Here is a 12,386-nt window from a genome sequence, read left to right on the forward strand (position 1 = left end):
TCCCTTCTGAAACTGAAAAGACCACAATTTTATAAGGCAGAAGCCACTAATGGAAGCATTAGATTTAAGAATGTGTTGTGTCTAACAGGTGACACCATGCTAATGACTAAACATGTATCTGGCTTCTGAGGGCATGGTAAGACTTAAAGAAAAAGATCTAGGAGTCATAGAAATGTTTTATAATTGTTTGGCAGCGACCATGAAAGCACTGATTTTAGGATGGATTGTGAAGTAGTATGTGGATGTGCTCAGAAAGCATGCTAAGATTGGTTAGCAGCACAGGTAATAATAAACCCATGATTTGGGTAGTTTGGGTGCTTCAGAAGGGATAATAAGTCACATCTAACACTGGGAAGTCATATAACAATATGCAAATAATTGAAATGTTTTATGTATCAAAACTCAAACTAGAGCCTTAGGTCCGGTCAGGCTTCAGTATTGAATGGGTACTGAATTACAGGCAGAATATGAATAATAACTACTATCTAAGTGCTTATTCCATGACATTTACTTCATGGCTGACTTGACTCTTTATGGTAAGCTTAAAGAATAGGTATGTGTAATCCCAGCACTCGGGAGGCAGAGGTAGGTGGATCTCTGTGAGTTTGAGGCCAGCCTGGTCTCCAAAGAGAGTTCCAGGAAAGGCGCAAAGCTACACAGAGAAACCCTGTCTCAAAACACCAAAAAAAAAAAAAATAGGTATTGTGATTTTCTGCCATACTCATTGATCAAGATCAGTGCCTAGCCCAAATCATCATCAAAGAGGCTTCCTCTGGCAGCTGATAGGAGCAGATGAAGAGACCGAGAGCATTAGGTGGAACTCAGGGAACCCTGTGGAAGATGGGGAGGAAGGACTGTGGGAGAGGTTGAGGACACCCCAAAAACACAGCTCACAGAATCAACTAAATGGGGCTCATAGGGGTTCACAGAGACTGAGGCAGCAATCATGGAGCCTATATAGGTCTGTAGGTCCTCTGCAAATATGCTGTGGTTATTTACCTTGGGGTTTTTGTGGTACTCCTAAGAGTGGGAGTAGGGGTGTTTCTGACTCTTTTGCCTGCTCTTGGGACCTTTTTTCTCCTACTGAGTTGCCCAGTTTAGCCTTAATATGAGGGCTTGTGCCTAGTTATATGTGTTCAGTTGACATCCCTGCATCTCCATGTCTGATGTCAAAGCACTCTTCAGATATCCAACTCCTGTCAATTTTGTTGACTGCAACATACTTCTCTCTCTCTTGGGCTGGTTCCACATATAATCTTCAGCTCTTCTTGATAGGTGTATGTGACTGGCACCTTTAACATCTTGTGGTCTCCAATGAAATTCAGACTTCACCTTCACAGCTTCATACAATGACCTCTCTGAGTTTCCATATAGGGACAACCCTGACACTCACCTGGCTGCAGCAACTTTCCTTAGGAAGATTCTAAGGAAAGATTCTAAGACTGCAGAAAGATTCTACAAACCCTTTCTGGTGTCCTTGACTCTAAAGCGAGAACACCACCCATGGCTGAAGCTGTGAAGTTTTGCTGCTTAGAGCCCTCTTTCAATTACATTTACATCATTTCCAGTTATGGTTGGTTCCCTTCAGTGCTTAAGTTCTCCTTTAATTCCTTTTTACAAGCTGGAAGCTTCACTGGGTGGCATCTTACACTGAGGTTCCTATTCCCTTTATTACATTTATTGTCAGGCATTTCTTTAAGATTCTTATCTCCTTGAGCACAGGATTTGGCTCCAACACCAACTTTCCTGGAGCTCTTTTTCTCCTGAGCGTTTTGTATTTCTCCTTGCCCCACTTGTTCCTTTTCATTTTTGATCAGCATTCTGGTGAATAATAATGACCACAGCACATAGACAATACTAGGCTGTCTTAAAATCTCCTCTGCCAATGACATTAATTTCTATTAGCTACTTGGCCCCTGAACATACAGCTTTTGCAAGAAGATTCAAATGCTGCATCAAGAATTATCAGAGCACTATAGTGCTGTGTTTGGGATTTAAACTAAAGAATCAGGCCTATTTAGGTTTGAATTGTTACCATTACCAGCTAACAAAATGAGTTATTTAATTTCCATTATTCTTAATTCTTTCACTGGTAAAATGCTGAAAATGTTTATCTAAATGATTTTTAAGTAGATAAAACTAGATTATGTTTAAAGCAATGCCCATTGTTTCCTCACCTAGAAATAGAAGTAGTATTTAAGACATCTTTAATTAATATTTACATTCATTAATGATAGTTTCCTCTCAGGGGAAAGATAAAACTTTATTTATAATCCACTGAAAATAGGGTTAGTCACATGACTGACTTCGTCCCATTAAGTGTATGTATAAATGAAATGTGTTATTTCTATGTGAGTTTTTAAAGCACATTTATACTTTTGGTCTCCTCAATTTATGTTGACTCAAATTCTATTCTAGCAAATATATGGGGCCTAGAAAGAAGTCAAAATGATGTGGAGGAGGACCCCTTGCTGACTTATGGTAGACAGAGACAATGAATAAATCTTTTCTGCCTAACCATTGAGATTTCAGAGTAGCTTCATACCCATATATAATTAGCAAGATATCCGAATTAATACTGTAGTTGTATTGTTTTATTATTATTATTATATTATTAAGTATTCAAAATGATTGCAATTGTCAAATTTCTCTTTATTTCCATAGCTCATGACAAAGGCATCAGAAGACCCCCCCCCAAAATAAAAAGCAGGAAACTGTAACTTTATTCTTTGAGCTCAGATCTCCTCCTTCTTCCACAGTCCATAATGGCTCTGAGTGAATCTTGTTAGTATCTACATCTCAAAGTCTCCAATATCCCAGTGATCACAAGCTTTGAAAAAGGAAATACAAACCAATCCTCTTCCCACTGATATTGTTTCTTCCTGATGTAAAAGGAACCACAATTTTATTCACATTTTTAAAGATGTACAAAGAAAATGCTAGTTATTTCTACTTTTAATTTTTTCTCAAAATACTGAACTAATTGTACTGTAAGGGGGGAAAAGTCAACATTAGTTGAATTGAAAAAATTTAGTCTGATTTAGTGATGTAAACATGACGCTGGGAACTAGAACCTGAAAGTCTACCATTTCTGTATGAAAATAGTTTTGTTTTTCAGCAGTCATACTCATTTGTTTCCATACCTTCATAGTTGCTTTTATTTTACAAGGATGGAGTTGAATGGGTCTAAGAAGATTCATGCAGTTCACAGAACCTAAAATATTTGGTACCTGGTTCTGTGTACAGATGTATGTATGCGGGGGTGGGGTATAGCACTGCCAAGGTCAAACCCAGAACTTGGTGCAAACAAAACAGTTTCTCTGTCACTGAGCTGGATGCCTAGATTCTTATCTTTTATAAAAAATTCTTTGAGATTCTCTCTTTTCATTTAACACAATGTCACTCTTTCTTGCTGTTGATGCACTTGTTGCTAGTCGGATTTTTAAAATACTGTGTGTGTGTGTGTGTGTGTGTGTGTGTGTGTGTGTGTGTGTGTGTGTGTGTATGCTCGAGTGCTCAGTACACACACAAATGCTTTGTGACAGAATCTTTTTATGCAGCCCAAGCCAGCCTTGAAAACTCACAACCCATGGCCTCTGCCTTCAGATGCTTGGATTATGAGCATGTAGCATTAAACCTGGCTAAGCATTTGCTACCTGCCTTTAAAGTGTATGTGATTTCTGTGACTGTGACTTCATGGTAAAAGGAGAATGGGATAGAAAGGGGCATTGAGTGCTTGTGGTACCCTCTGAATTCATACAGAGATCTCCTGTATGGTTGCTGGTATGAGTTATACACAAAACTGATAAGCATTAGCATAAGATTAGGACCGTTCTAAGTATATTATTAACACTCTGTTATTATCAACATCTGTGTTGAAGTGCAGAGATGCTGAGACTCATGGTCTGATCTTTTTGTGTAGTCTTGATACAGCTTTTTCCATGATGACTTGATTATAATACTGCAGACTCCACTGAGAGCACGTTTCGGTCACATACAATCCTCAACTGTAGGACCACTGTTTCTCTATGCTAGGAATTCCTTCTGGAAAACTCTATAGACAAAAATCTCAGATACATTCTACATCCAACACACATTCTCAAACGTGTATGCTAAGTTATTTAAAGGAAATAAGTGCATGTCACAAAGGTCATAATAAGGCTTTCCTTCTGCATAAGCAAGTGTGATACTAAGTTTCAAGTGGTATGATGGATCATAGAGAAATCACCTCCCACACCTCCCAGATTCCTAAGCAAAATTAAGATTATATATGTGTGTGTGTGAGAGAGAGAGAAGGAGAGAGAGAGAGAGAGAGAGAGAGAGAGAGAGAGAGAGAGAGAGAGAGAGAGAGAGAGAGAGAGAAAGAGACCTCTGCTTTTTTTAAAATCCCCTGATGTTCTGCCTCTTTGTTTCTAAGGGACATTACCACACACAACTGCCTAGCTACTAATTCCACCACCCCAGTCCTAGAAGATGAGTATTTTCACTTACTGTGAGTGGAGGATGTCCATTACCAATGTTCTGTAATCAAGGCTACCAGCCCAGCTTCTTAATATATTATCAGAATGGGCAAGTGATGAGAATTTTAATATATTGTGTTTTCTCAGACTTAGACTCCAAGACAACTGTTGCAGCTTTGAGGAACCCCGGTGACGTTATCAGCACTAAAGTTGTTGATCACAGATTATGCATAAAGTCTTTGATGGCTATTCTTGGTTGTCAACTTGACTACATCTGTAATTAACTAAAATAAAAATGGCTGGGCACACCTGTGAGGTTTTTTTTTCCTTAAGTCATTTGAAGTGAGAGGACCCACTTCTAATTCTTCTAATTTATCTTTTAAAGTGAGAAGATCCACCTTTAATCCAAGCCACCCTTTCTGCTGGCAGTCTATAAAAAGGACCTGGAAGAAGGAAGCTTGCTCTCCTGTCTACTTGCTCTTGCTCTTCTGTCTACTTGCTCTCACTAGCACATCCATTCCTTCACTGGCATTAGGGCCTATCTCTTTGGTATTCTGGTATGTACTGAAGATCAGGTGAGACACCCAGTTTCATGGACTAAACAACTATTAGATCCTTGAAACCTTGTGGTGGTATTGTCTAAAATTCTCATTAGTGTTTCTCTTTGTGATCATCTTACACTTTCTCCAGATAGAGAACTACTACAACCTGCTCAGTCTGCATATTGTTTCTTTTATGCATGTTTTGGGGACTGACCATTTGGTATTGGATAACCAACTGGTGTGCTCTTTCCTGGGGAAGATTACTTCTCCAGCTGTCAGTATCTCCTGGTTGCTTATAGTTCTTTGGCTGAGGATCTTTTCCCAGTCCATGTTAGCACATCTATTGAAGACCAGAACATTTAAGAACTAGAATAAAAATCTTAAGAAATAAACTACAGAAGAGAGTGAACAATATTTCCCAGGGAAGGAAGAGTTCAAGTTCAAGGACAGCTTCAGCTACATATCAAGTTGAATGACAGGCTCTGCTTTATAGCAAGACTCTTAAATAAAAGCAAAATAAATAAATGTATAACAAAGTAAATTTGGAATAGCAACTAGCAAGTTGATGGTAGTATTAAGAGGCAGAGCCCTTCAGGAAGTGATTGAGACACGAGTGCTCTGCTGTTGGAATGGATTAATGCCCTTAGAAATGAGACTTTAAAGCCAGGCTGTGGTGGTGCACGCCTTTAATCCCAGCACTTGGGAGGCAGAGGCAGGCGGATCTCTGTGAGTTGGAGGCCTGGGCTACAGAGTGAGTTCCAGGAAATGGCACAAAGCTACACAGAGAAACCCTGTCTCGAAAAACCAAAAAAGAAAGAAAGAAAGAAAGAAAGAAAGAAAGAAAGAAAGAAAGAAAGAAAGAAAGAAAGAAAGAAAGAAAGAAAGAAAGAAAGAAAGAAATGAGACTTTAAAATGAGTTGGCATCTCTTGCCTTTCTATTGTTTCACCCTATAGGAACATAAGTGTTTACAAAACAGCAAGGCGTCACCTTAGGGACACAACAATATCTTAGCAAACACTGCACTTACTCACACCGTAACCTTGAACTAGGTAGCCTCCTGAACTGCAAGATACAGAATTCTATTGTTTATAAATTACTCTTTCTGTAGAAATCTGTTAGAGCTGAAAATGAACTAAGATGCCACTACATCTAAAAAGAACGTAAATCAGAGAACACATATAACCATGTAAAAGGCATCTGTATTGATTTTTCATCAAAAAGGGATATGAGAAAGGTTAGAGAGGTTATGTCAGATATGTAGACTGTCCTTTGACCTCTTCTGGTAAGAGAGTACTGATTGAAATTAAGCCCCTTCTACCCAACACACATTCTTATAGTACCCACAGGGACTGAGAATTCATGTTTTATGATAAATTATAGAGAACAAACACTAATATTTATATACATCTGAAGCCCCCAGGACATTTCCACGAAGTACAAAACTAAAGAACCATAACATTTTACTCTATAGCAATTTTTTTTTCTTTCTCTCACCTCCGATTAAGCTCTTTATCATACTGTCTGCAAACTGTTCCCTAGTTGTTAAGTTTTTTCTCCCTTATCCTCAGACTAAGTTAAAATATCCAAGAGCAAAGACTGAATGAGTGACTCTCCTCTCCCACATTACCCTCTACGCCCACATGAATGCAGGACACAAAATCAATTCTTATGACGCTTCTGTGATTCCGTTGTCAGCTACATAGAAAGACTTTCACTCAAGGGAGAGAGAAGATAGTCAAGAAAGTAACTGGCAGAGAAACATTGGGATGTCTTGCAATTTTAATCATATGCCACACATTCTTGAAAGATCTAGGCTTTGGCAGCTTAGAATATACATATTAAAACCAAATTCAATGTCATGTAGAGAATCAGAAAACCAGCTAAGCTTCAGTTTCAAATCTTACTCTGTCACTCATTGGCACAGATGGACTATATTGGTTTTTCTTTAATACTGTTTCACTGTAGAAACTATTAACCCAGGAAAGAAAGAACCAAGAACCACAGGGGTCCAACAGAGCACTGACAGGTGCCCGCAAAGCTCCCTGATGGCCACAAAGGGCAGCAGAAACCACAACCCCTGTCTTTATTAAACTTTAAGGTTTTGAGGTGGTTCAAATAGCCTGCAGTATGCTCACCTCTGTCTTCACCTCTGTCTTTCACTCCCCATTTTTTTGTGGTGCATTATCAAGAGTCTATTTGTGCCTGACTCAAGAATTATGTCACACGACTAGATAGCATTAATAAAATGACTAAATCCAACCCCAAGCATTCAGAATGTCTGAGGAATTCAACCAGCCATATAAGGAAAGAAGAGTCCAAAGGGGAAATGGTATTTGTATCTGGGCTCATTTTTCAAAATGAACCTTTTTATCCCTAGATATATTGTTCCTTTCTCTAAACTTTCCAGAATAGCCTCTTCCCTCAGCCTTGACTGTGCCTGCTTTTTCCTTTAACTGGAAACAGAGGAGATTTTTTGTTTGAGGGCTCCACTTGGCTTTCAGGAAGACAGCTTGTTTGGGTTTAAATGCTGTTAGAAAAGACTATGGATATTTTAGCTTCTCTCCTACATCTCCTTTTTTCCCAGGGGCTTTTTTTTAATGTCTGAAATCCTTGAGTTATAGGAATAACTATAACATACAAGCAAATGTAAATCCTCAAGCCCTGACTTGGCAGAAGGTGCATGTTATAATCTTCACAATTGGATGGAACAAGCCAAGAATGAAGTGAGGAAGGGGCTGAGCCAGTCCTAGACACACCATTACCAGCAGACTCAGAAGCTACCTTAGGAGATATCACACAAATGAGAGGCATCAGCAAACATCAGCTACTGAAGAGTAACCCGAATCAATCATCATCTTCCTTTTCTCCATGGCCATCCTCCAGCCCTGTCTCAGTACTTCAAACCCACCCAAAGAGTCTCATGTATTTTTTAGAACTGTGTCTTTTACACCAATTCCTCATACCTCTCTCAAAGCCATAGCACAGGTCACCATATTGCTTTGCTGTCTAAGGTTACTCCCTCTACTAGCCTATCTTTGTGAGGAGGGGACCATGTCATCACTCTGAATCTGCAGAAGCTGGTGCTACAATGGTATTATATACTTTCTGTTTCTCTAAAAAAGTGCTTGAGACTGGGTAATTTTTAAATAAAAGGTTGTTTTTTATCTCACATCTTTTGGATGTTAAAAGACATGTGCTGCCATTGGCTCATGAAAAGGACTTCATTGTACATGGCATAGCAGAAATGTACATCATGTTGGCACAGGATACCAGACTAAATATAAGGTCCTGGGAGGACTCTAGATACATATTAATACCTTCTTGTGACATTCCTAATGACCTAAGGGCCTCAATGAGACCTACTTCTTAATGGTCCTGCCATCACTTAATATCGTCACACTTGGGACCAAGTTCTGAACACTTGAACATTTAGGGCATACACTCAGATTACAGCAATAATTGACATGTAGCAAAATCATAGAAAAGTTTTGGTGAATGAATTCATGACAACAATCAATATTTATTCAGCACATATGTGTCAGCTACAATAAGTGTTTTATAACATTAGTTCATTTAGTCTCTATCAAATCCCATTTGGAAAACCATTGTCTTCCCCATTTCAGAGTCTTCTTGTATCAGTTTCCTCACTTCTGAAAGAGGAGTCACAATCATGCCAGTGGAGAAAGGTAAGAGGGATAAAGTGACTTGCTCAAGCTACACAGATGTGAAGTAGGGTCATTTGATCCTAGAGCCCAAACTTCTACTTCCAAAACTATGCTGAATGAATGACAGGATTCAACCCAGCTTACTTCTTCCTGGGATAAACACAGAATTTGATATTGTAATACGGATAGTCAGCATGCTGATGAGATATTTCCAACATTCATTTGACATCTACAAAAACAGAATTTCATGGTATAGGTAAAATGGAAAACACATTGATCTGTGTATGGTTTTCTTTATGATTTTTAAGCTGTCATGACAGTAAGGACTTTTCTTTCTGGGAGAACATTAGTAGGAGCCTGAATGGTATCAGGTTTGAATAGGAAGCTTAGCCTTGCTTCCCAAACCCTCCTCCATGAACACTTAACTCATCTCACCAGGTGTGTGATGCAGGTTTAGCATTTCTACTCTAGCCAAGACTTTTTAAATCAGTTGTTCTCAAGCTGTGAGTCTTGACCCATATGGGTTTCACATATCAGATATCTACCTTATGATTTATAACAGTATCAAAATTACAGTTATGAAGTAGCAACAAAATAATTTAATGGTTGGGAGTTACCACAACATGAAGGATCACAGCATCAGGAAGGTTGTACACAACTACTTTAAATAAAAAAAATTATAAGCCTAATATTCTAAATAACTTGATAAATGTTATAAGTCTTGTAAATATCCCAAATTATATGTCCAATGGCACGCAGCTGGCAGATAGCAGAAATCAAAAGTTCTGGCTCTAAGACCAGCATCCTTTCCACTATAATACACCCAGGGAACTAATTTCAAACCCTAGTTTCATGACACAGAGACTTATTTCACATTGCAAAGGACATCCCTAAATTCCCAAAGTGAGGGTCCTGTTTTACTTTGACTTGTATGCTATATCTGTAGTCTTGGTGATCAGAGAATGGGACAAACTTAATCAAATGATCATAAGATAAAGTCAGGGCTAAGATACTGCAAATCTAAAAAGGTTAAAGTCTGCAGTAATATTTGATGGTGCAAACTACACCCACACATCCAGATCCTGACCTTGAGCAACTAATCCTTAGAAAATCCACAATCCATTAGTCTTACGTAGCTGTGTATGATGGGAACAGCAAGTGAGTCGATGCTTTTTCAAAACAAGGTAATGAAAGCCCAGTGTTTACTGTACTAACATGGGCTCCTCTCTGTCCATGGAATTTTAATAATAACCAACGTCAATGTTTAATTTAAAGATAGAGCACACTGGTTAAGAAACTGCTAAAAATAATCTGCTTCATATTGACGGCTTTGGCTTTGTTGACTCATAAAATGTCAGGGTTGGAGAAAAATAACTAACGGAAGCTTCAGCTGTGATTGTACCTTTAATTATTGATGCTCTGTTCCTAGTCTTCACACCCAACAGCTAAGATGTGATGGGGCATATTAGAGGCTCTGGATGGACTAAGCATTGGGAAGCTCACTCTTCATGCTGTCCATGAGACTCTAAGCTTCACAGAAAAACCTCCTCACTCTTGACTGATACCCTGGTATTCATTTATATCAGGTGCTAAGAAGGAGGAGAGGGATGCCTGTGCATTACCAGATCTGGAAAATAGGGAAGATTAGGAGGCACAGTGTGCTCAGCACTATACTTATGGAGGAAGCATTCTGGTTAGTTTTTATTGTTCACTTCATACAGCCTAGGATTACATGGGAAGAGGTATACTCAATGGAAAATTGAGTATAACTACACCTGAGAAGCTCAATGCATGAAATTTTTCATGAATACTTTCCAAAGGGCCCTCACTGACAACAAAGGCTTCAGAATCAGAAGATTCAAGAGGTCTCACTGTTGAGGTGATTAAAAATTAGACAAATTGAGTGTTGGCTTTGTCAACTATATGTATCTGCACTACTCAAGCACATAGTGTGTGTGATGGTTAGTGGTGTTAACTTGAGGAAATTTAGAATCACTTGGGAGACAGACTTCTGGCATATCTATGAAAGATTATCTTATCATCTAGCTTTATTTCATAGCTCAGACCAAGTCTACCTGCCTACTGATGGTGGGACCTAGCCCTCAGAATACTGGACCTTCCCATATTAATCACTGGGCCCTTCCACATCAATCATCAGTCAAGATGATCACTCACAAACATGACCACTGGCCAAACTGACCTGGGGAATTCTTCCATTGAGTTTCACCCTTCCCAGGTGATCCTAGGCTGTACCAAGTGGACAATAAAAATTAACCAGAATGCTTCCTTAAGTTGCTTTTGTCAGACTATTTTGTCACAACAACAAGAAAAGAAACTCAGGCAGTATTCCCACCTCACTCTGTATCTGGGGTACCTGTAAGTCCTTCCTAGTCTTTGTCTGCTATTTCCTGAAGCCTGACATCATTGCTTGGTGTTTAACATACATTAAGTTCTACACTCACATATGGCTCTCCCACTTTTGTCCTTTCTCCTAGACAATGCCAGTCAACTCCATGGATCCTGTACTTGTTCTCATAAAGAGAAAAACTAGAATTGGTTTCTGAAAATTCACAAATGGAGACATGACACAGGCTTTCCAGGAGGTATCAACGTGTAGGTGAATCATGCATTGCTCACGACAATGGGAATAAGTCAGCATTCAAGGTTAGATTTTTCTTTTTGTCTCCAGTTCCTTTTTCTAAAATTTATCAATTTCTGACATTTGCACACAGCAAGAACGCAAAGTCAAAGGAAACCTATGCCCTCACCACCCCCTACAGGATCTGATTCAATGGCTTTCAGCTTTGAGGTACAGCAGGCAGACAGTGCCTTTGGATGTCTCAGCAGCAGAGAGAGAAACACCTGCTACAATATGTACCTCTCAACTCTGCTGGCCTAATAACCCAGCCCAGACCCACCAGAGGGTGGGAAGGCAACACAAGCTGCTTCATTGTGCTTCTGTAAGACCAGAATGGAGAGGGAAGTTCTCATGAACAAAGCTCAGGCCAGCCCCAGAAATATTTCCATGTAAGACCAGTGTCAGCCGCATGTGGAATTGCTTCTCTCAGTGCAGGAAAGTTCCTTGTGAATCAGCCACAGTTTGTGTTCGATATATTTGTTACATTTGTCATCCTCTCAATCAACTGTTCTGACAGCTTATTTGTGTTAGACTCCTTGAGCCCTGCACCTTGTGGAGCAAAAGGTCAAGAATATTACTGGTTAATCACAGTGCCAGGTGCTAAGCCCTACATGAACACAGAAGAAAGAAATTTAGGAGGATGGAGGAGGAAGAAAGTTCCAGATAGGATTATAAAATTCAGCAGCAGCAGCAGCAGCAGCAGCAGAAGAAGAAGAAGAAGAAGAAGAAGAAGAAGAAGAAGAAGAAGAAGAAGAAGAAGAAGAAGAGTGATAGAAACTGTTTAAATATATTTATATTTGAATTTCAAGACCACAAAAAATAGGAGTTTGTTTGGTTGTTGTTGTTTTGCTTTGTTTTGTTTTGTTTATGCATACACATTTTGGGTCAAAATGAAACACACTTATACTTTAATACATATTTGCTGTGTATATGAAATTTCAGTTGAACTGGAGTCCTTTGTACCTGATAATCTTGATAGTCATCTTCTCAGAGGTGGTCATCAGACAAAGTCTGATTTGGGGAAAAGGTGGTGTACTCAAAGGCTTAGTTTCTTTAAAAATTACTAATTTTTTAGAGTTA

The 12,386-nt window shown here is 39.0% G+C and overlaps 1 long non-coding RNA gene across 1 annotated transcript in view; it reads right to left on the reverse strand.

The window, feature by feature from the left end:
- Window positions 1-8,500: 8,500 nt before the first annotated feature.
- LOC143272944 (uncharacterized) overlaps window positions 8,501-12,386 on the reverse strand; it is a 54,749-nt gene continuing 50,863 nt past the window's right edge. Inside the window, exon 4 of the long non-coding RNA XR_013050631.1 lies at window positions 8,501-8,818. This is a non-coding gene — a long non-coding RNA (uncharacterized LOC143272944). The remainder of the gene's footprint in view (window positions 8,819-12,386) is intronic.

This window comes from Peromyscus maniculatus, chromosome 4 (genome assembly GCF_049852395.1).
Source record: "Peromyscus maniculatus bairdii isolate BWxNUB_F1_BW_parent chromosome 4, HU_Pman_BW_mat_3.1, whole genome shotgun sequence".
NCBI lineage: Eukaryota > Metazoa > Chordata > Mammalia > Rodentia > Cricetidae > Peromyscus > Peromyscus maniculatus.